General features: G+C 40.1%; 1 long non-coding RNA gene across 2 annotated transcripts in view; it reads right to left on the bottom strand.

Moving 5' to 3' along the window:
• LOC123838768 (uncharacterized) overlaps nucleotides 1–20,338 on the bottom strand; it is a 37,576-nt gene that overhangs the window by 8,243 nt on the left and 8,995 nt on the right. The window contains exons 2-4 of one of the 2 annotated variants that reach the window (XR_010409938.1): nucleotides 13,542–13,637; nucleotides 10,937–11,044; nucleotides 10,692–10,844 (exon numbers count right to left, since the gene is read on the bottom strand). This is a non-coding gene — a long non-coding RNA (uncharacterized LOC123838768). The remainder of the gene's footprint in view (nucleotides 1–10,691; nucleotides 10,845–10,936; nucleotides 11,045–13,541; nucleotides 13,638–20,338) is intronic. The other variant, XR_006789503.3, reaches the window with a different exon arrangement.

Raw genomic sequence — 20,338 nt, 5'->3', positions numbered from 1 at the left:
AGTCAAGGAAATTTTATCTTTTGGGCCATGCATCAATCTAGCAACAGAAAAATGCCAACAACTGGCTAACGTCACTGGTTTACACAATTTCTAGACCAACATTGTAATTTTTAACTCTGTGGTTCCCAACTATGTCTGTCTCGCAAACTAATAAGTCAAAGGAAGAACAGGGATATTAAAAGGGGAAGAAAGGATAAACAACACTCATACAAGAAAGACAAATACTGCACGATCTCACTTACATGTGGAATTTTTAACAATTGAATTCACAGAAACAGAAAGTTCATTGTTGGTGCCAGGGATATGGGGGTAGAGGAAATGGGGAGACGTTGGTCAAAGGATACGAACTTCCAGTTACTAGATGAGTAAGTTCTAGGGATGTAATGTACAGCATGGTGACCACAGTGAACGATACCGAACTGCATACTTGAAGGTTGCCAAGAGCAGAGCTTAAATGTTTTTACCACAAGAAATAAAATGGGAACTATGTGAACTGACGGACGTGTTAACTAACCTTACTGTGGGAATCACTTCACAATATATATGTATATCAAATCACGCTGCACACCTTAAGCTTAAACAGCATCATATGCCAATTATATCTCAATAAAGCTGGAAAAAAAGATTCATACCATATGCCAAGAAGCTGCAAAAAGTATCTTGCTGACGTTTCGGTGAAACCTTGTTATAACTGCTGTGGTATTAATTTTCTAAGAAATACTGCAGCTGAGTGCCTGGGAACAGAGGCTCTGGAAAGAGACCACCTGTGTTCACAGCTTAGCTTGCAGGTAATTAGCTCTGAAACGAGGAGTAAGTCACCTTCTTTACGCCTTGTCTCCTCCTCTGTAAAATGGGAATGTTGGCTCCTATTTCATTGGGGTTTCTTTTAGTTCAAAGGGTTAGCACACGTAAAGTGCTTATAACAGTGCTGTTTCGTTTCAATAAATAGCATCTACGTCCAAGCTAGTAGGCAGGTGAAGAGGTTGAGAGAAAGATGTTATAACGTGCAAGAGCAAGAACGACCATTTGCCGTACACTCTGCAAATTCCAAGAAACTGGGATGAAGAGCTAACATACCTGAATGTCTGAATTTCCTGACAACTAAGAAACTAACTCCAGAAACCTTTCTTTCCTTTTCTTTTGCTCCATCAGCTTTCTAACAGGAATTTTACTTTTTTTGATCTTGGATTTCTAGCTTCCGGAACTCTGAGACAATACGTTTCTGTCGTTTGACCCACCCAGTCTGTACGGCCAGTGGTACTCTGGGATGGCAGCTGATGGCAGCTCTAGAAAATAAGTATGGGAGGGCGCCTGGGTGGCTCACTTGGTTAAGCGACTGCCTTCGGCTCAGGTCATGATCCTGGAGTCCCGGGATCGAGTCCCGCATCAGGCTCCCTGCTCGGCAGGGGGTCTGCTTCTCCCTCTGACCCTCCCCCCTCTCATGTGCTCTCTCTCTCATTCTCTCTCTCTCAAATAAATAAATAAAATCTTTAAAAAAAAAAAAGAAAAGAAGTATGGGATACTAGGCCAAATGTTTTCTTTCTTTTCTGTCTTTTTCTTTTCTAAACAAAGTAAGACATAGTACTGAAGTGCTTATAATGACAAGTAACACCTTCCTGCCCCATCCCTCCCTTCTGTTGCACCTGGAATAGCCATTTATTTATTTATTTATTTATTTATAGATTTTATTTATTTATTTGAGATAGAGCGAGAGCACGAGTGGGGGAGGGGCAGAGGAAGAGGGAGAAGCAGACTCGCCGCTGAGCAGGGAGCCCGATGCGGGGCTCAATCTCAGGACTCCCGGGATCACGACTCGAGCCAAAGGCAGACGCCCAACCAACTGAGCCATCCAGGCGCCCCTGGGAGAGCCTTTTAAAGGACTCTTACATTGCCGCTTCTTCAAAGACCTTCCCAACTTCCCGGAAACGAGCAGCCGGGTTTTTCATTTTTGCTCAAATTATTCTGATATGAACAATCCCCTTTGTGGCACATGAAACTCCTATGCCATGCCTATGCGTCACGGATGGTTTTTTTCTGTGTTTGAACTACTCCAAGTCAGTCCCCTTTGGAAAGAGGTTTGTTTTTTGGGGAGCCTATTTCACGCAGAAGGTGCGATAGCCGAGTGAAAATAGCACCGTGTTCACACCCAAGCACTCCTGACTCCCTAACCTATGTGCCACTAGCCAGGCTGCTTCCATGCCTGATTCGTGGTTGCCCTATTTTAAAAATGGATGTAGGGGACTGATACCTCAAAATATTAAATTCCATGCTCTTCCTTTCTTCTTAATTATTACTTTGTGAAATAGGAAGCCATCACAGAGCTGTGTGTCCAGGATATATGCCATTCTAAAGTAACCACGACCCAAGTCAGAAGAAAGAACGCTGCCCTGCTTCAGTGATGTTCAACATCACCAGCCACTGAGGGAATGCAGACTAGGACCATGACCTATCACTACACGCCCCATCAAAAACAGCTCAAATTCAAAATAACGGCAATACCAAATGCTGGCAAAGATGCAGAGAAACTGGATGCCCACGTTGCTGTGGGCATGTAAAATGGCACAGCCACTTTGGAAAACACTTTGGTAGTTCCTTATAAAACCAAACACGCAATCAGCATACAAGCCAGCGATTGCACTTCTGAGCATTATCTCAGAGAAGGGGAAAACATGTCCTCACAAAAGCCTGTACACAAATGTATATGGCAGCCTTCTCCGCAATGGCGAAAAATTGGACACAACCAAGATGTCCTTGAGCAGGTGACTGGCTGACCAAGCAGTGATAGAGCCATAAAGTGAAATACTACTGAGCAACAAAAAGGAACAAACCACTAATAAGAACACCAATGTGGGTGGATCCCAAGAGCATTATGCTGATTGAAAAAAGCCAATCTCAAAAAAATCATATATTGTACAATTCCATCTATGTAACGCTCTCAAAATGATGACATTGTAGAGGAGGAAAATAGATTCGTGGTTGCCGGGGACTGATGGGGGGGACAGGATGTGGGTGGTGACTAGGAAGAGACAGAACAAGGGAGATCTTTGTGGTGACAGATCAGTTCTGGATGGTGTTGGCGGAGGTGGATACTGGAAACTATGTGATAAAATGCTGCAGAACTATATACATACATTGTGCCAACATCAATTTGTGCTATAATTATTTAAGTCATAACTATTAGAAGAAACTTGGTAAAGAGTCTTCAGGACCTTCTGTACTCTTTTTGCATCTTCCTGTAAATTTGTAATAATTTGGAAATAATTTTTTTTTAACTCTGAAGTAGCCACCACCGAAGTCAGAAGATAGGACGGTACCCTCACTCCAGAAATCTCTTGCCCCACACACTCCTACCCACCCAGAACCCTCCATGTTGACCCTGTGCCAGTCAATTCTTGCTTTGTGTGATATATTTACCATCTCTACGTGCTTCCCTAAAAATATAGTGTATTTCTTGCCTAATTTAAACTTGACACATTGGAAGCCATCATATGGAATCTTTTGAACTTGGCTTTTTTCACTAAACATCATGTTCGTGGGTTTCATCCATAACATGGGTGGCTATGGCCCTGTATTCCATCAAATGAATATGTCACAATTTATTTGCCCATTTCATTGCAGTTGGCTTTTGGGGGTTTTTCTAGTTTGGGGCTGTTATGAACAATGCTGTTGTGAACACTTATACCCTGGTGCACATGTGTATGTGTTTTTCTAGAGAATATATCCAGGGAAGAAACTGCTGGGTCCTGGGGTATGTTTATTTTTGACTTTACAAAAGAATGGTCAACTATTTTCCAAAGGGTTGTACCACTTTTCATTCCCATCAGCTGTGGGATGAGTTCTTGTTGCTCTTTTTTGCTAAAAGACAGACTTTAGCCATTCTGGTGGGTGCATAATTGTATCTCATTGTAGCTGAAACTTGCATCTCCAGGACATTCTTTCCTGGAGCACTGTTTCATTTATTGGTCATTTGGATTTTCTCTGTTGTGAAGTGTCTGCTCAAGTTTTTGCCTGTTTTCTACTGTGCATCTTTTCCTTACAGATTCGTAGGAATTTTTACAAATTCTGAATACAAACAGTTTGTCTGTGGCTTGTCCTTTCTCTTTTTCCCGTTTTCCTTCCCCCGACTCAGTGTGGGTGACACTCCCCTTTTCAGTCAAAGGCATCCACTACCTCAGGTAAAAAGACGATCAGTAATAGAATCAACAGCCAAAGAGTGGAAACAACCCAAGTGTCTACTGATGGATGAGTGGATAAATAAAATGCGGTGTGTACATACAGTGGAATATAATTCAGCCATAAAAAGGAAGGAAATTCTGACACATGCTACAATAAGGAGAAACCTTGAAGACGTTGTGCTCAGTGAAATAAGTGAGTCACAAAAGGATAAATACTCTATGATTCCATTTATATGAGGTACCTAGAGACAGGAAAGAGAATTGTGGTTGCCAGGGGCTGGGGACAGGGGCAAAGGAGGAGTTAGTGTTTAATGGGTATGGAGTTTCAGTTTGGAAAGATGAAAAGAGTTCTGGAGATGGATAGTGGTGATGGTTATACAATCACGTGAATGTGCTTCATGCCACAGAAGTATACACTTAAAAATGATGAAAACTATGGGGCGCCTGGGTGGCTCAGTTGGTTAAGTGACTGCCTTCGGCTCAGGTCATGATCCTGGAGTCCCTGGATCGAGTCCCGCATCAGGCTCCCTGCTCGGCAGGGAGCCTGCTTCTCCCTCTGACCCTCCCCCCTCTCATGTGCTCTCTGTCTCAAATAAATAAATAAAATCTTAAAAAAAAAATGATGAAAACTGTAAACTTTATGTGTATTTTATCACAATAAAAATGATATTACTGGAATCATTTTTAAAATAATGTTTTATTCATGTAGAAAGAATATCTGTGCATTGAAAAAAACAGACATGTAAAAATAACAAAATTTTTACATTTCCACCATTCAGAGACCCTTAGTGTGGTCTTCTAGATCTAAAAATGGCCTTATACTGTAAGAGTGTCTTATAATCCATTTTAATGAGTACATGATCTGTATCTTTCTACATTAAACTTTTTCCAATTGACCTAAACATATACAATTGTTTGTTTTTAGACAGGGGTGAGCAGAGGGACAGAGGGAGAGGGAGAGAGGGAACCTTAAGCCGGCTCCACGCCCAGAATGGAGCCCAACTCAGGGCTCGATCTCACGACCCTGAGATCATGACCTGAGCCAAAATCAAGAATCCTATGCTTAACCACTGAGCCACCCAGGCGCCCCTGTACAATTGTTTTAAAACAATTTTTAAAACAGCCAAAACCTGTTTTTTTCCTTTCTTTCTTCCTTCCTTCCTTCCTTCCTTCCTTCCTTCCTTCCTTCCTTCCTTCCTTCCTTCCTCCCTTCCTCCCTTCCTTCCTCCCTTCCTTCCTCCCTTCCTTCCTCTCTTCCTTCCTCTCTTCTTTTCTTTCTTTTTCTTTCTTTCTTTCTTTCTTTCTTTCTTTCTTTCTTTCTTTCTTTCTTTCTTTCTTTCTTTCTTTCTTTCTCCCTTCCTTCCTCCCTCCCTCCCTCCCTCCCTCCCTCCCTCCCTCTCTCTCTCTCTCCCTTTCTTTCTTTTTCTTTCTTCTTCTTTTGCAGTCAGAAAGGAAAGCTCTGAAGAGGCAACCGGTGAAGTTTATCCTTAAACAAGAGCTGGGGAGGACCTGAGACCACCTAGGGGAGCGTGAGAAAACCAGCAAGGGTTGAGAAGGGGAGGGAGTGGGTCCCCAGCTCTGGAGGAGCAGAACGGCCTCAGGACAGCCTGGCCCTAACCAGGTGAACGAGTTTAGTTCGTCCAGGCACTGAAAGCGGGCTGGGGACAACAGCACTGCTTGTTGCTCTAAGAAGCTGCGGTGGTGTTGCTTTGTCTTCAGGGGGCCTCCCAGGCAACACTGAGCAAAGTGCCAGGTGACCCCCAGCAGCTTCCGACTTTGCACAGCCCATCCGGACTTGTCCAGGACCGAGGACACGTGCGTATGTTCCTGAATGCACCCTGATTCTTGAGTAAAGTGCCACCTATCTCTAATGGTTGTTTTAAGGATGCAGGAACACCCCCCCGAAAGCACCCAGAACAACGTCAATCTCAGCTCTGTGGGTGTCCATCTTCCTCCCTCTAAGGCAGGCCCATCTCTCACCCCAATTATACATTAATTGGCAGAGTGCCAATGTCACTTGGACAAAGCACCCTATTCTCTGATAACTCAGAAGCTTACAAGAAAGGAAAAAGACACAGAATTAACCACATTGTGTGAGTGTAAGTGATGAGGTTGATTCTCCTAAACATCTCCTAAACATGGCAATCTGACTGAACACAATTCCCAACATGGAAATTTCCATATTGTTTTGAGCAAGGGTGTGATCACTGGAAAAAGCATAGTCTCCCTACTTTGAAGATAGCCCTCATTTAGGTGTGTAAACTCTGGTGTCTGTCATTCCGTTTTCTAAGTCTTGTTATTATGTAATTGGCCTCATGAATATCCTATTTGTCATTGCCTAAGGTGCTTTTAATTAGCTTTTAAGGTCCTCAGAAATCATTAGGCCCACAAAAAAAAAATCTATCTGGACTGCAAAATTTTCATTTTTATGTTTACATTTACCAGTTGAATCTCTTCCATTACCAGGCAACAACTAACATCAGGACTTACTGAGCAAATACCAGATACATGCATTGTTATAGGCACTGAGGTATTACAAAAGAGAAATCAGACACAGTCCCTTGACCTCCCGTGTCTGCGATCTGACCAAAAACATAAGACAGCTTAACAGTGAAATCAATAGAGCTGTGCAGGAAGGGTCAACTAGAAATATCCTTAACAATTTTCACAACTCACATAGACTTTTACAAGGCCAAATTCAAAAGGAAAATATTTTATTAATTTTTTTAGGTTCTTCACTTTATTCACATTTCATTTTCATGTCTGCTTTAAGTTTTACTATGCCTTGTTCATTAAGTTTAAGAGGAGATGAGAAGACCAAAGTGAAATGGGACCAAAAAAAAAAAAATTAGATGATGTAAGTTTTTTGAAAGAAAGAAGCCTGTCAATGACAGTGTTTTTGTTTTGAACTCCATATAAACCATTGTTAAAATCTTTGCATTACAATATTTGATCATTTAATCATTCAATGGGAACATGTCTTAGAGCGAGGCATGCAGATTTTACGATGTCCACTTTACATAAAAGAAAGTGTACATGAAAGGTCATTTGACTTCTCCAAAATCTTCCCATGAGTCATAAAAGCAGATATCAAGTGTCCTACCTTTTAGTCTTTTGCTGTGCCCACTTCACCCTATGTTCACTTATTTCAAAACATTGCTACTTCCATGTATTTCCAGGTTCTTTTCATAGCTGATTAGTTATGCCTGCAATGGCTCAAGAAAATATCTTTATCTTATATGTCCATGCTTTCTCAAAGGATACTGGCACTCACTTCAGAGCTGGGAGGGGTCTTTGAAATCTAGCCAATGTTCTCATTTTACAGATGAAGGCCCTGAGGCCCAGAGGTTAAGAAGCAACAAGAGCAACAAGATCACAAAGGCGATCAATGGTGTAAAAATGGATTCTACGAGAAAAGGTTAAAGACACTGAAATTGGTTCCCCTAAACAGATAATTTAATAACGACCTTTTTGTATTAGAATTATGATTCAAGATAAGGATTTTTTTTTTTTTTTACTTCTCTCTGTCATTAGCAAAACAAGAAGGAATGAGTTTTGATTACAGTGAGCAAAAATAGTGAGGCTGAATATAAAAAAGAATTTTCTGGTAATTAGTATAATCAAAAACTGAGCTAGGAAACCTGGAGATATAATTTACATCACCTACAATTCACCCACTTAAAGTACACCATTGGGGCACCTGGGTGGTTCAGTCGGTAAACTGTCCAACTCCTGGCTCTTGATCTCAGCTCAGGTCTTGATCTCAGGGCCATGAGTTCAAGCCCTGCACTGGGCTCCATGCTGGGTGTGGAGCCTACTTAAAAGATAGATAGATAGATAGATAGATAGATAGATAGATAGATAGATAGATAGATAGATATAGAACAATGGTTTTTAGTATATTCATAGTTGTGCAACAATAAACGGAACCCATTTTAGAATATTTTAATCAACTCAAAAAAACCTCTGTACCCCCATCTTCCCCAGCCCTAGGCAACCACTAATCTACTTTGTCTCTATGGATTGGCCATTCTGAAAATTACATGTAAATAGAATCATATAACATGCAGTCTTCTGTGACTGTCTTCTTTCCCTAGAGTAATGTTTTCAAAGTTCATTCTTGTGCCATGTATTAGTACTCTATTCCTTTTTATTGCCAAATAATACTCCATTGTATGGATAGACCACATTTTGCTTATTCATTCATTGGTTGTTAGACATTTGGGTTGTTTCCACCTTTCGGCTTTTATGAATATGCTGCTATGAATATTCATGTGCAAGTGCTTGTGTGGACATATGCTTTTATTTCACTTGGGTATATACCTAGAAGTAGAAAAGCTGGGTCAAATGGTAACTCTTTATTTAGCTTTTTAAGGAACTGCCAGACTGCTTTCCAAATTGGCTGCACCATTTTGTATTCCCACCAGCAGTGAAGAAGGGTTCCAACTTCTCTACATCCTCACCAACACTGTTATTATGACTTTTTTATCATAGCCATTTTAGTGAGTGAAGTGGTATCTCATTGTGGTTTTGCTTTGCATTTCTTTGATGACTAATGATGCTGAACATCTTTCCATGTGCTAATGGTTACTTATATATCTTCTTTGGAGAAATGTCTATTCAGATCCTTTTCCCATGAAAAAAAAATTTTTTTTTAAGATTTATTTATTTACTTTGAGAGAGAAAGTGAGTGTGCACATGTGTGCATGTGGGGGGAGGGGCAGAGGAGAGAATCTCAAGCAGACTCCCCACTGAGCAAGGAGCCTGATGCAGGGCTCAATCCCACAACCCATGAGATCAAAACCCGAGCCAAAACCAAGAGTTGGATGCTCAGCCAACTGAGCCACCCAGAAGCCCAGAAAAATTTCTTTTTGAAAGGTTAAGTGTAGACTAGATTCTTTTTTTTTTTTTTAAGATTTTATTTATTTATTTGACAGAGAGAAAGAGACAGTGAGAGGGAATACAAGCAGGGCGAGTGGGAGAGGGAGAAGCAGGCTTCCTGCTGAGCAGGGAGCCTGATGCGGGGCTTGATCTCAGGACCCTGGGATCATGACCTGAGCCAAAGGCAGACACTTAACGACTGAGCCACCCAGGCACCCCCTGTATACTAGATTCTTAATCTCTGGGTTGCTTCACACCTAATCCTCCATTATATAAATTATATGAGTCCTAATCAAATGAGTTTGATTTATTCCAGTTCTTTCTAGTTCTATGAATCTATGGTTTGCAAGAATTTTCATATCTCACGTCGGATTTTCATAGAATGGAAGCTGAAGATAAAATGATTCAAAATGTCCCTACTTCCTGCAGAGAACTTTTTTTTTTTAAGATTTTATTTATTTATTTGAGAGAGAGAGAGAGAGAAACAGCATGAGAGGAGAGAGGGTCAGAGGGAGAAGCAGGCTCCCCGCTGAGCTTAGAGCCCGATGTGGGACTCGATCCCAGGACTCCGGGACCATGACCTGAGCTGAAGGCAGTCGCTTAACCAACTAAGCCACCCAGGCGCCCCTGCAGAGAAGAACTTTTGAGTAGAGGATCATGGAGATACATTTCAGGAAGGCCCTTTGAGCGGTGAGTCCTGCAAAACAGGCTCTCTATATTGGTGCAAAAACTGACACAGAAGGGGCCAGTGGGCAAATATGCTTCATTTTCTATGACACTTTGAAATTATTGCCTGAAAAGATAAACCTGGTTTTTGTCTGAATTACATTATGAGGTGATCCATCTTCAACCCCAGCTGAGAGTATAGCTGAGCTGTTTCCCTAAATGAATGATGTAACATGAAAACGTGCATCTCAAAATAAGCAGTTCAGCAGGGGCTCAGTGCGAACATGTTCATGAAAGGTACAGCCATGGATGGGCAAACCCAGCCCTCTGCTTCCAGGCCTTTCCCTTCATCTCTATAATAATTTATCATGTTGCTTCATTTAAATGTGAACATTTCAAAAATATTTTTTAAGTTTTTTTTTAAGTCTGTAGGCTCAACAGTCCCAAAAATAAGGCTCATGATGGTAGGAAGGAAATAAGGATGTACCCACTTGTGAGTGGGTAGATGTAAGATTTAAGAGTTAAGAGTAAAAAAATTATGACCAGTTCTGCAGCAGCGGAAGGCACCACAGTTGATCACTTGAACACAATATGAGTTATTGAATATTTAAGAATTGAGGATAGGAGTTTTTCTTTTTTTTCTTTTAAGACAAAAGGCCACTTATATTATCCATCACTGACATGCACACCACCATCCCAAATAGTAGTATTAAAGGAAATGTTATGAAGGTTACATGAACAGCTTGAAGGATCTGAACTATTGTTAACTGAAGAAGGGCAAAATATCTAAATGATAATTAGAAATTTTACATTTTAAAAAGGAGAAGAAAAACAAGTCACAGAGCTTTCTGATTACCCAAGACTCTTCTGGCTCATCTGTGGCTAGATACTGAGTGGCATAAAAGGCGAACAGGGCCATAATGCAAAACACCCATCACAGCCCTCCCCATACCTGATTCTCCAGCCTACCTTTATCTACTGTGATGCTTCCTACTCAACTATTCTTGCACTTGTTGTGCCTGCTGCTGAACAAATCAACAGACATTCCCCTGAATCCAGTCTTTGGTGTAGGTTTGTAATGCCCGAAGTTCAGCCATGGCAGCCAAGGTCAGCCAGCACCTTCTAAAAAACAAAACAACTGTCAGTATCATAGGGGTTGGAGGAAAGACTGCAATTCTTTCTTTTAATGTGTTCTTCATACATCTTATAATCACCTTATAATTCAGTCAGTGATTCTTAAGCTGCAAAAGTTCTGGTTTGGGATTCTTGGTAGGATCCTTGAGCAAAAAGCCACGAGGACACCTCACTGCCATCACCCCTGCCTGTGGGCCAAAACATCAGAACATGTGATGGAAATGAGGACAAAGAAGCAAGGAATGGAGCCGAGGAACTTTCAGAATTTGCAGAGACTTTGAAAGTGCTTAGACCTCACATGTCACCAATAAAAAATATGACCCATCAAGAAGGGTCTGAACATGTCCTATGAAACAATTTTAAAAACCAAAAAGTTGAGTTTTAATTAAAGTTTAGCTTTAATTAATTACAAAAATAAATAAACAGAATGATGGAATGCTAGATGTAGCAAAACTAGGTCACGGAGGACCAGGACAATCTAGGCCAAACTTGGTAAGTGAATATATCATATAAGAACTTGAACTATAAACCAAACTGCCAAAAACACATTTAATAGGGAATTTCTCGGGCGCCTGGGTGGCTCAGTTGGTTAAGCGACTGCCTTCAGCTCAGGTCATGATCCTGGAGTCCCTGGATCGAGTCCCGCATCGGGCTCCCTGCTCGGCAGGGAGTCTGCTTCTCCCTCTGACCCTCTTCCCTCTCGTGCTCTCTGTCTCTCATTCTCTCTCTCTCAAATAAATAAATAAAATCTTTAAAAAAAAAATAGGGAATTTCTCTTGTTTCCATAGAAATTTATCTTTACCTATTTTAGAAATCAGTTTCTCTTTTTAGTGGTGATTACTAGAATAGAATTGAAATCCATAGATAAGGAAACCACTCCTATAGTTTCAAAGCTGAAGTCCATGACAACATGCGTACCCAATCTGAGTAGCCCTCAACAGCATGAGTTTTATGTTCTCAAAGGTCAGAACTCCCTTTGCCTTCTGTGGCTTTGGGAACAGATTGGTTAACCTATAGTATCTGAATGCCTGGATGGACTATAAAGCTTGTACGGTGGGCAAATTGAAACAGGCCAACAGCATGACACTGCTTGCCTACAGCGGGTCATAATTGCAGTCAATGTCTCCATGGTGACCTCTCTGAGCCATGAGGCCAGAACTGTGGGATTAATGACATCCCACGACTGGAGCAACCACAGTGCCGAGAACAGCTCTGACTACTGTAAGTAAGCCCCAAACCTCAAATTTAGATGAAAAATTTTAAGAACCTAATCCATACCAAGGGACCAATTTGGGTGGTTTTGGATGGAGAAGTCTCTCTGTGTGAGATCCAGGAAGCCCTGTTAGCTCTCTTACCTTCCGGAGGCCCCATGGTAGTATCGACAAGGAAGGGAAAGGACAGAGAACTTACTAGACAGAAACCAAGAATGAAAGAATGAGAATACCATGACTGCTCATTGTTCCTTGATACTGTGTCTTCTTAGATTAGCTGTCAACTGCTTTCATGTACTTAAAGCATAATTTGTTTAGGGTTGCCCAAAAGAATGTAGACCGTTGCCTTAATTATGTGTGTAACCACCCCAAAACAGTAAGAAATGAGGTTTTATTTCATTTAGGTGGTTCCAGGGAGAAACCTTTCCAGGACCCATGTTTGGGCACAGCTGTTCTCCCTGATCAGGGTCCTTGCAGTACCTAAGTAAGACTATCACCGTCCGACCTTGTTCTGTCTCTGGCCGCTGCTAATTGTGTTACTTCCTTTATGACAAAAAGGTCTTACTTTTTCCTACAATTGTGATATTCATGATCATTTCACCATTTATTCACCGACTAACCAAAATCCAATCCACCAGGATTTTCTATCCTACTTTCCTGTAGACTCTTAATTTCTCAAGTGCCTCAAAATAAATTCTATTTAAAATCTTTAGAGGTCCTAACTTAGGCCTCTAAAAATATTAAAAATACTTAAATATCTTATGGTTGTGTCCTCTCAGAGGCTGAGTATATTTCATCTTAATTTTCACCTCACTAGTCAAGTAAATGAGAGAAAACATAATTCATATTCATTGTGGGAAAACTGAATCAACCACTAAGCAGTAAAAAGACTACTAACCTAATGGATTACCTTACTTAATTGCTTCTCCTAGAGTTTAATCCCCTAACTACGTATAAAAAAGTCAGGGTGCCTGGCTGGCTCAGTCGGTTATGTGTCTGACTCTTGGTTTCAGCCCAGGTCATGATCTTAGGGTCATGATCTCAGGGTCATGAAATCAAGCCCCACTTTAAGCTCTGGGATTCCCCCTCCTCCTTCTTCCCCTTCCTCCACTCACACATGCCCTCTCTCTAAAATAAATAAATAAATAAAATCTTAAAAAAAAAAAAAGACAAAATTACAAAGAAAACTATTAGATGCAGGGGACTTGTCAATGGCAATGCCTTTATTACACAGAGATTAATTTAGACTTTTCTGATGAGTTTTGCTCTATTCTGTCGCTTGCCTATACGTATATGTGTTGGAACATCCATAACTCTAGTCGTGGGAGACAGCATTGTGTTAGCATCTTAGGAGATTTATGCAACTGGAACACAGTTATGAACCCTCAAATTAAAAATACCTGGGCGGCCAAATAATAATTGTCATAAAGCTCATTCTGTCCTCTGTGCCTGTTTCATAGCCTTTTAAGGTTACCTGGTTTCCAAAGCACAGCAAACCAGATGATGAGAGCAGGTGACAAGCAGAGACAGCCATCATTTTATGTTGGCAGCTACATTAAGTGGCAGATGACTGACAGGAAAATGAAAAAAAAAAAAAACTTTGAGAAAAGCAGGCAGTGACATAAGACCTCAAATCTCAGAGATCCAGAGGAATTTCATTTTCAGGATGAGCAACCCTAAGTGGCTTCTGTACTCATCACCCTATTTGAACACAGTGTGATAACTGACTTAATGACCCTCAAATGCTGGGACTGGGAAGATAACCCTAGGGATCGAGTCCAACACTCCCGATTTACAGATGAGCAAATGGAGGCCTAGAGAAGCCTTCAGGGCCAAGTTCAGGATCATAGCTGGTTGGTGGTGGAACTCCCACTAGAACCGGGATCCCCTGACCCTAGTGCATCTTTTTTTTTTTTTAATGAAAACATGGTTGAAGCCTCATTGGTTAAACATGACAGTTGATGAAATAATGTACAGAAGGGTAGCACTCAGACACAGAAGGGAGGGAAGTCTTGTTGGCTAGGATATTGTGAATCTGATACATAAAACGGTGGAGCATTTTTAATATTAATATTTGAAATAACTTTGCTCTTTCAGAAAATTAATTTCCATGAAGCAGTCCCTTCTCAGATGTTAAAATGTCCGCTCTTCAGAAAGGTCTCCCCTGACCACCCTGTTAAAAATAGGACCACTATCACTTTCTATCTCCTTACTTTGACTTAATATACTCTATAAACTATCACTTATAGATACCTTTCCTCTAAAGCTTCTTTTCAAGTTAACAGCTTAAGTCTTGTCGTTTTCTTCTAGTTTTTAAATAGAATAAATAGTTTTCTTTCCTTGGAAGAGATTTAGCCCTGATTCTGAAGCTCAGAACCACTAAACAGTCAAGGCATATGGGCCGAGCCCCCGGAAGAAGTCCCTGCAACTGATTCTGCCTGAATCCAACCTGAATAAGAAATGATGGAATCCCTTTATCATGATGGTATTTAGACACAAGTACCAATCAATATTCCAGCTTTAAGCTTGTGCCTCTGTCAAGATTTTCTATATGCAGTTCTGTTTTAAAAGAAAAGACTTGACTTACAGCTGAATCCAAGTAACACAAGCCTTTCTACAACATGGTTTCAGTATCATTCTTATTTTACTTGGCACTGAGAGCTTAAAACACATTCCTGCTTTTCCCCACTCCCTTCCCACATTCTTTAAAAGGGCAGGAACTATTACCTCTTTGATAATAGAGCAAAAACGTCAGCATAAAGCTAATTAGATACACACTTCTATTGAGATGGGAGGACAGCATCTGACATCTCCGTATTAGTTTGAACTAATGTCCTTAAATAATTATTTTAATTCCATATTGTTATAGCCTTGTTTCTAAGCAAGAGGTAGAGAGGTAGATTCGATGGTAAGAGAGCTGAGTAGTTGAAGAAAATTTAGAGAAAATAGTATTTCCTTAGCACCAAATAAATACTATTACTCCTGAAGTACAAAAAAAATATAGATAAAAAATAATCCTTTCAAATAAAATGTTATAGGATTGACTTTTTCTTTAACATCTGTGCCTACTTGTTCTTCCAACTATCTTGACATTAATTAGTGGATTCCTAGGTGTCAGTCCCTTGCCAACCTGAGATCAAAAGGGAATTAGAATTTAAGATGACTAATCATGTTCAATGCACTACCATCGGTTCCCCCTTAGGATTATATTTATATTATGTGTGAATTATAAACCTCCTCTGCAGACGAACCATGAGAGACGATGGACTCTGAAAAACAAACTGAGGGTTCTAGAGGGGAGGTGGGGTGGGGGGATGGGTTAGCCTGGTGATGGGTATTAAGGAGGGCACGTTCTGCATGGAGCACTGGGTGTTATATGCAAACAATGAATCATGGAACACTACATCAAAACCTAATGATGTAATGTATGGTGATTATCATAACATAATAAAAAAATTTTTAAAAAATAATAAACCTCCTCTGCCTGGCCTCTTAAATGTTGGGATGTCTCAGGGCTGAGTCCTTGACCCTCTTGTCTCTTCCCCAGGTGATGCCATCCACTTCCACAGCCTTAAATGCCATGAATGTGATGCCTCAATTGGTATTTCCAGCCCCACCCTCTTCCTGAGCTCCAGGCACCCCTGTCCAACTGCTTGCTGGACATCCCCCACTTGGATGTCTCCTAGGCATCTCAAACTTAGCATGAATGAAACTCGCCTCTCAATTTCTTCTCGCCAGAACTTACCCCACACACATCCTCATTTTAGTGGCATTGTCGTTGCTCAGACCCAAATCCTAGGCAGCCTCGACTTCTCTATCTCACTTCCTCCAGAGGAGCATTCACCACGGAGCTCTAGAAGCTTAAACTTCCAGATCTTTCGCTCGCACAGAGCCCCTCCAGAGGACCTCATTTTATGTTCGGTGTTTCATTTTTCTTATAGAGGGGCCTCAAACTGTGTTAGGTTTCAGGTCCCACAAAACTTGGATCTGCCTCTGCACCCTACATCCTGCTTTATTTCGGAAAGCAAACTATCTCGATCAGACCACTCTGGACACTGTCAATTGCTGTAGTCCAAGCCACCTTATTCTCTGGCCTGGAGTACCACAGTGACCTCCTCATGCTCCCCCAGCCTCCTCACTCCCTCCTACTGTTTTCTATATTACTCCAAAATCACCTTTTATAACTGTTTAAATGTTAAATGATCTGTTAAAACCCGTCATATCCCTTACTTAACCCGTTCCACTTAGAATAAGTCATACTACTGAAGGATTACAATGCCCCCGGCGATCTGGCCCCTGTTTGCCTCTCAGCCCTCCCCTCATGGCTTACTCCTCTCTGGCTGTACCCTTCTTTCCTCCCTGGAATACACCAGACTCCATTTTGTCTTGGGACTTTTACACTTGCTGTGTCCTCTGCTGGAAATAGGAATTTCTCCCATTTCTTTAATCGTCTCATCTTTTAAGTCTCTGCTCAAGTATCTCCCCCAACGTAGCACCCAACTCCACCCAGTCATTCTTGACCCACTATCTTCCTTTCACTGGTCACCGTATGAGCTATCTAATCTACTCAGTTGACTTTTTTATTGTCTGGCTTCTTCTAAAAGATAAGCTCCATGAAGTTGGGAACCCAGTCCTGCTCACTACTGAATCTCCACAAGGAGTGCCCACTGCCGAGAAGGTGCCCAATAAATATTTGCTAAATAAGTGAATAAGTAAAATGTTAAAAAAAAAATGCTAACACAGTAAAGCGTGGCATAAAGCAGTACAACACATAGTGTGGATGGAATTAAAGAGTATGAACTATATTATGAGGTTCCTTTTGTTTCTACTTCATTAACTACAGCCAGCTAAAACTCTCTCCTGCCAGTACATGAAAATTTGAGTTGTAGATTGATGTCACAATTGATATTCCACTGTGAATGCCATCATAATGCATGAGGTAAAATGTGCACATCATAGTATCCAAACTGTGAGATGCTTGCTATAAATAGCAAATGCATGGAGAGGAAAATAGATAGACTAAATCATGTCAGTATCTCTCTAGTCCCTTTCCTCCAAAATAATGGCTTAGGAATGCTCAGGTTTGAAGGTGAGGAATGCTATCATCCGTGTATTCTGAATTGAATTAAAAACAGTGTGAAAATAGGAAAAAAAAACAGTAATTGAGGTCTGGATCAATTTCCTTCAGATCACTAAGGAAAAACAGTTTTTAAAATAACAGCTTTTTTGAGATATCATTCACGTACCATAAAGCTCACACTTTTTAAATATACAGTTGTTTACTCATAGAGTTTCGCATCCATCACCACTGTCACATTCCAGAACATCTTCATCACCCCAAAAAGAAACTAGCAGTCACTCCACCTTCCCTCCCTTCCCCTCCAGGCCCCTGGCAAACACGAATCTACTTTCTGTGTCTATGGATTGGCTGCTTCTGGACATTTCACATAAATGGAACCAAAAAATATGTGACTTTTTGTGTCTGGCTTCTTTCACTTGGCCTAATATTTTTAAGGTTCATCCACGTTGCAATATGTATCAGTACTTTGTTTCTTTTATTGCCAAATAGATATGCCACATTTTGTCTATCTATTCATCAGTTTATGTATATTTTGGATTATTTCCACGTTTTGGCTATCATGAATAATGTTGCTATGAACATTCATGTAAAAGTTTTTGTGTAGACATATGTTTCCATTAGCATGTATTTAGTAGAATTGCTGGGTCATATGGTAACTTTTTGCATAACTTTTGAAGAACTGCCAAACTGTTTGTCAGCTTGACTGCACCATTTTATGGTCCGATCAGCAATGTGCCCGGGGTCCAGGATGAGGGGTCCCAATTTCCCCACATCCTCATCAGTACTTGCTATTGTCTTTTTTATTATAGTTATCCTAGCAGTATACCCTCTTTTGGTTTTGACTTATATTTCCCTAATGACTAATGACGTTGAACATTTTTAACATACTCTCTAGCCATTTGCACTCATGTATCTTCTGTGGGGAAAGGTCTATTCAAATGTCTGTTTTGCCTACTTTTTAATCGGGTGTCTTTTCATTATTGAGTGTAACAGTTCATTATATATTCTGGATACAAGTCCCTTATCAGATATAGGATGAGCAAATATTCTCTCCCATTCTATGGGTTGTCTTTTCACGCTCTTGATGGTTTCCTTTGAAGCACGGAAGTTTTTAATTTTGATGAAGTCCAATTTATCCTTCCTCTCTTTTTTGTCTTTTGTAATTTTGGTGCCATATCTAAGAAACCATTGCCTAATCAAAGGCCTTATGCTTTCTTCTAAGAATTTTACAGTTTTATCTCCTATATTTAGGTCTATGCCCCATTTTGAGATTTGCATATGGTACAAGGCAGCAGTTCAGCTTCATTCTTTTGCATGTGGACATCCAGTTGTACCAGCAACATTTGTTGAGAAGACGGTGCTTTCACATGAATGGCCTTGGCACCTGTATTTGTCAGGGTTCTCCAGAGAAAATGAACCAAGAGGATATATATAAAGAGATCTATTTTAAGGAACTAGCTCATGTGATTATGGGGACTGGCATGTCTGAAATCCTCATGGCAGGACAGCAAGTGTAAATTCAGGCAAGAGTTGATTTTGCAGTATGGAGTCTGAAATTTGCAGACCAAGCCAAAAGGTGTTTCTATGTCCTGAGGCAGAAATGCTTCTTCCTCTGGAAACCTGCCTTTGCTATACAGGCTTTCCACTGGTTAGATGAGACCCACCCATTATGGAGGGTAATCTACTTAGAGTCAACTGATTGTAAATGTTAATCACATCTACAAACATCTTCACAGAAACATCTAGTGTTTGACCCAACAACTGGGCACCATAGCCTAGCCAAGCTGAAACCTAAAATCAACCATCATGGCACTCTTCTCAAAAATCAATTGACCACAAATATAAGGTTTATTTCTGAAGTCCTCATTCAAGTTCATGGATCTTTGTGTCTATCATTATGCCGGTATCACAGTGTAGCTTTATAATAAGCTTTAAAATCAAGGTGTGAGTCCTTCAACTCTTGTTTGGTTTGAGATTATTTTGGCTATGTGTAGTCTCTTGCAATTCATATGACTTTTAGGATCAGCTTTTTCTGAAGAAAAAAAGCAGTTGAAATTTAGATAGGTATTGCTTAAATCTGTAGATCAATTTGGGGAGTATTGCCATCTTAATATTAAGTCTTCCAATTCATGCACATGGAATGCCTTTCCATTTATTCAGATATTTCTAAATTTCTTTAGCCATGTTTTATGATTTTTGGTGTATAAGTCTTATATGTTTGTTAAACTTGTTCTGAGTATTTTATTATTTTTTGGTGCTATCGTAGAGATTTTTTTATTTCATTTTTTGATTGTTCATTGCTAGTACATGATACATGATTTCTGTGTATTAATCTTGTATCCTGCAACCTTGCTGAATTCATTTATTTGTTTTAATAACATTTTTGTGGATTCATCAGGATTTTCTCTATACAAGATCATACCATCTGTGACTCTCCAGTATAATGTTGAATAGAAATGATAACAATGGACATTCTTGTCTTTTTCTTGATCTCAGGAAGAAAGCATTCATTTTTCACCCCAGTAAGTACGATATTAGCTGTGGGTTTTTCATAGATGGAAATTTAAGGAAGTTGCCTTCTATTCCTAGTCTGTTGAGTGTTTTTATCGTGAAAGAGTGTTGGATTCTGTCAAAAGCTTTTTCTGCATCAATTTCAATGATCATGTGGTCTTTATACTTTATTCCATTAATATGGTATATTACATTGATTGATTTTCTTATGTTATACCAACTTCACATTCCTAGGATAAATCCCACCTAGTCATGATATATGATTCTTTTTATATGTTGCTGAATGCAGTATGCTAGGATTTTGTTGAGAATTTTTGCATCAATATTTATGTTGGTATGCAGTTGCCTTGTGATGTCTTTGGTTTTGGTATCAAGTTAAAACTGGCTTCATAGAATAAATATTCACTCTGCTTCTAGTTTTTGGAAGACCTTAGAAAGGATTGGTATTAATTCTTCTTTAAATGTTTGGTAAAATTCCCCAATAAGGCCATCTAGCCCTGGAATTTTGTGGGAAATTTTATTACTAATTCAGTCTCTCTGCTTGTTATGGGTCTATTCAGATTTTCTTTACTTTTTTTAAGATTCTATTTATTTATCTGAGAAAGAGAGCAGGAGCAAGCAAGCAGGGGGAGGAGCAGAGGGAGAGGGACAAGTAGACTCCACACTGAGCATGGAGCTGG

Source organism: Mirounga angustirostris, unplaced genomic scaffold, assembly GCF_029215605.1.
Source record: "Mirounga angustirostris isolate CCGP_5_RB_7025 unplaced genomic scaffold, mMirAng1.0.hap1 SCAF_3, whole genome shotgun sequence".
Taxonomy (NCBI): Eukaryota; Metazoa; Chordata; class Mammalia; order Carnivora; family Phocidae; genus Mirounga; species Mirounga angustirostris.
The sequence above is the reverse complement of the archived record's forward strand: the minus strand, read 5'-3'. Positions and strand labels throughout refer to the sequence as shown.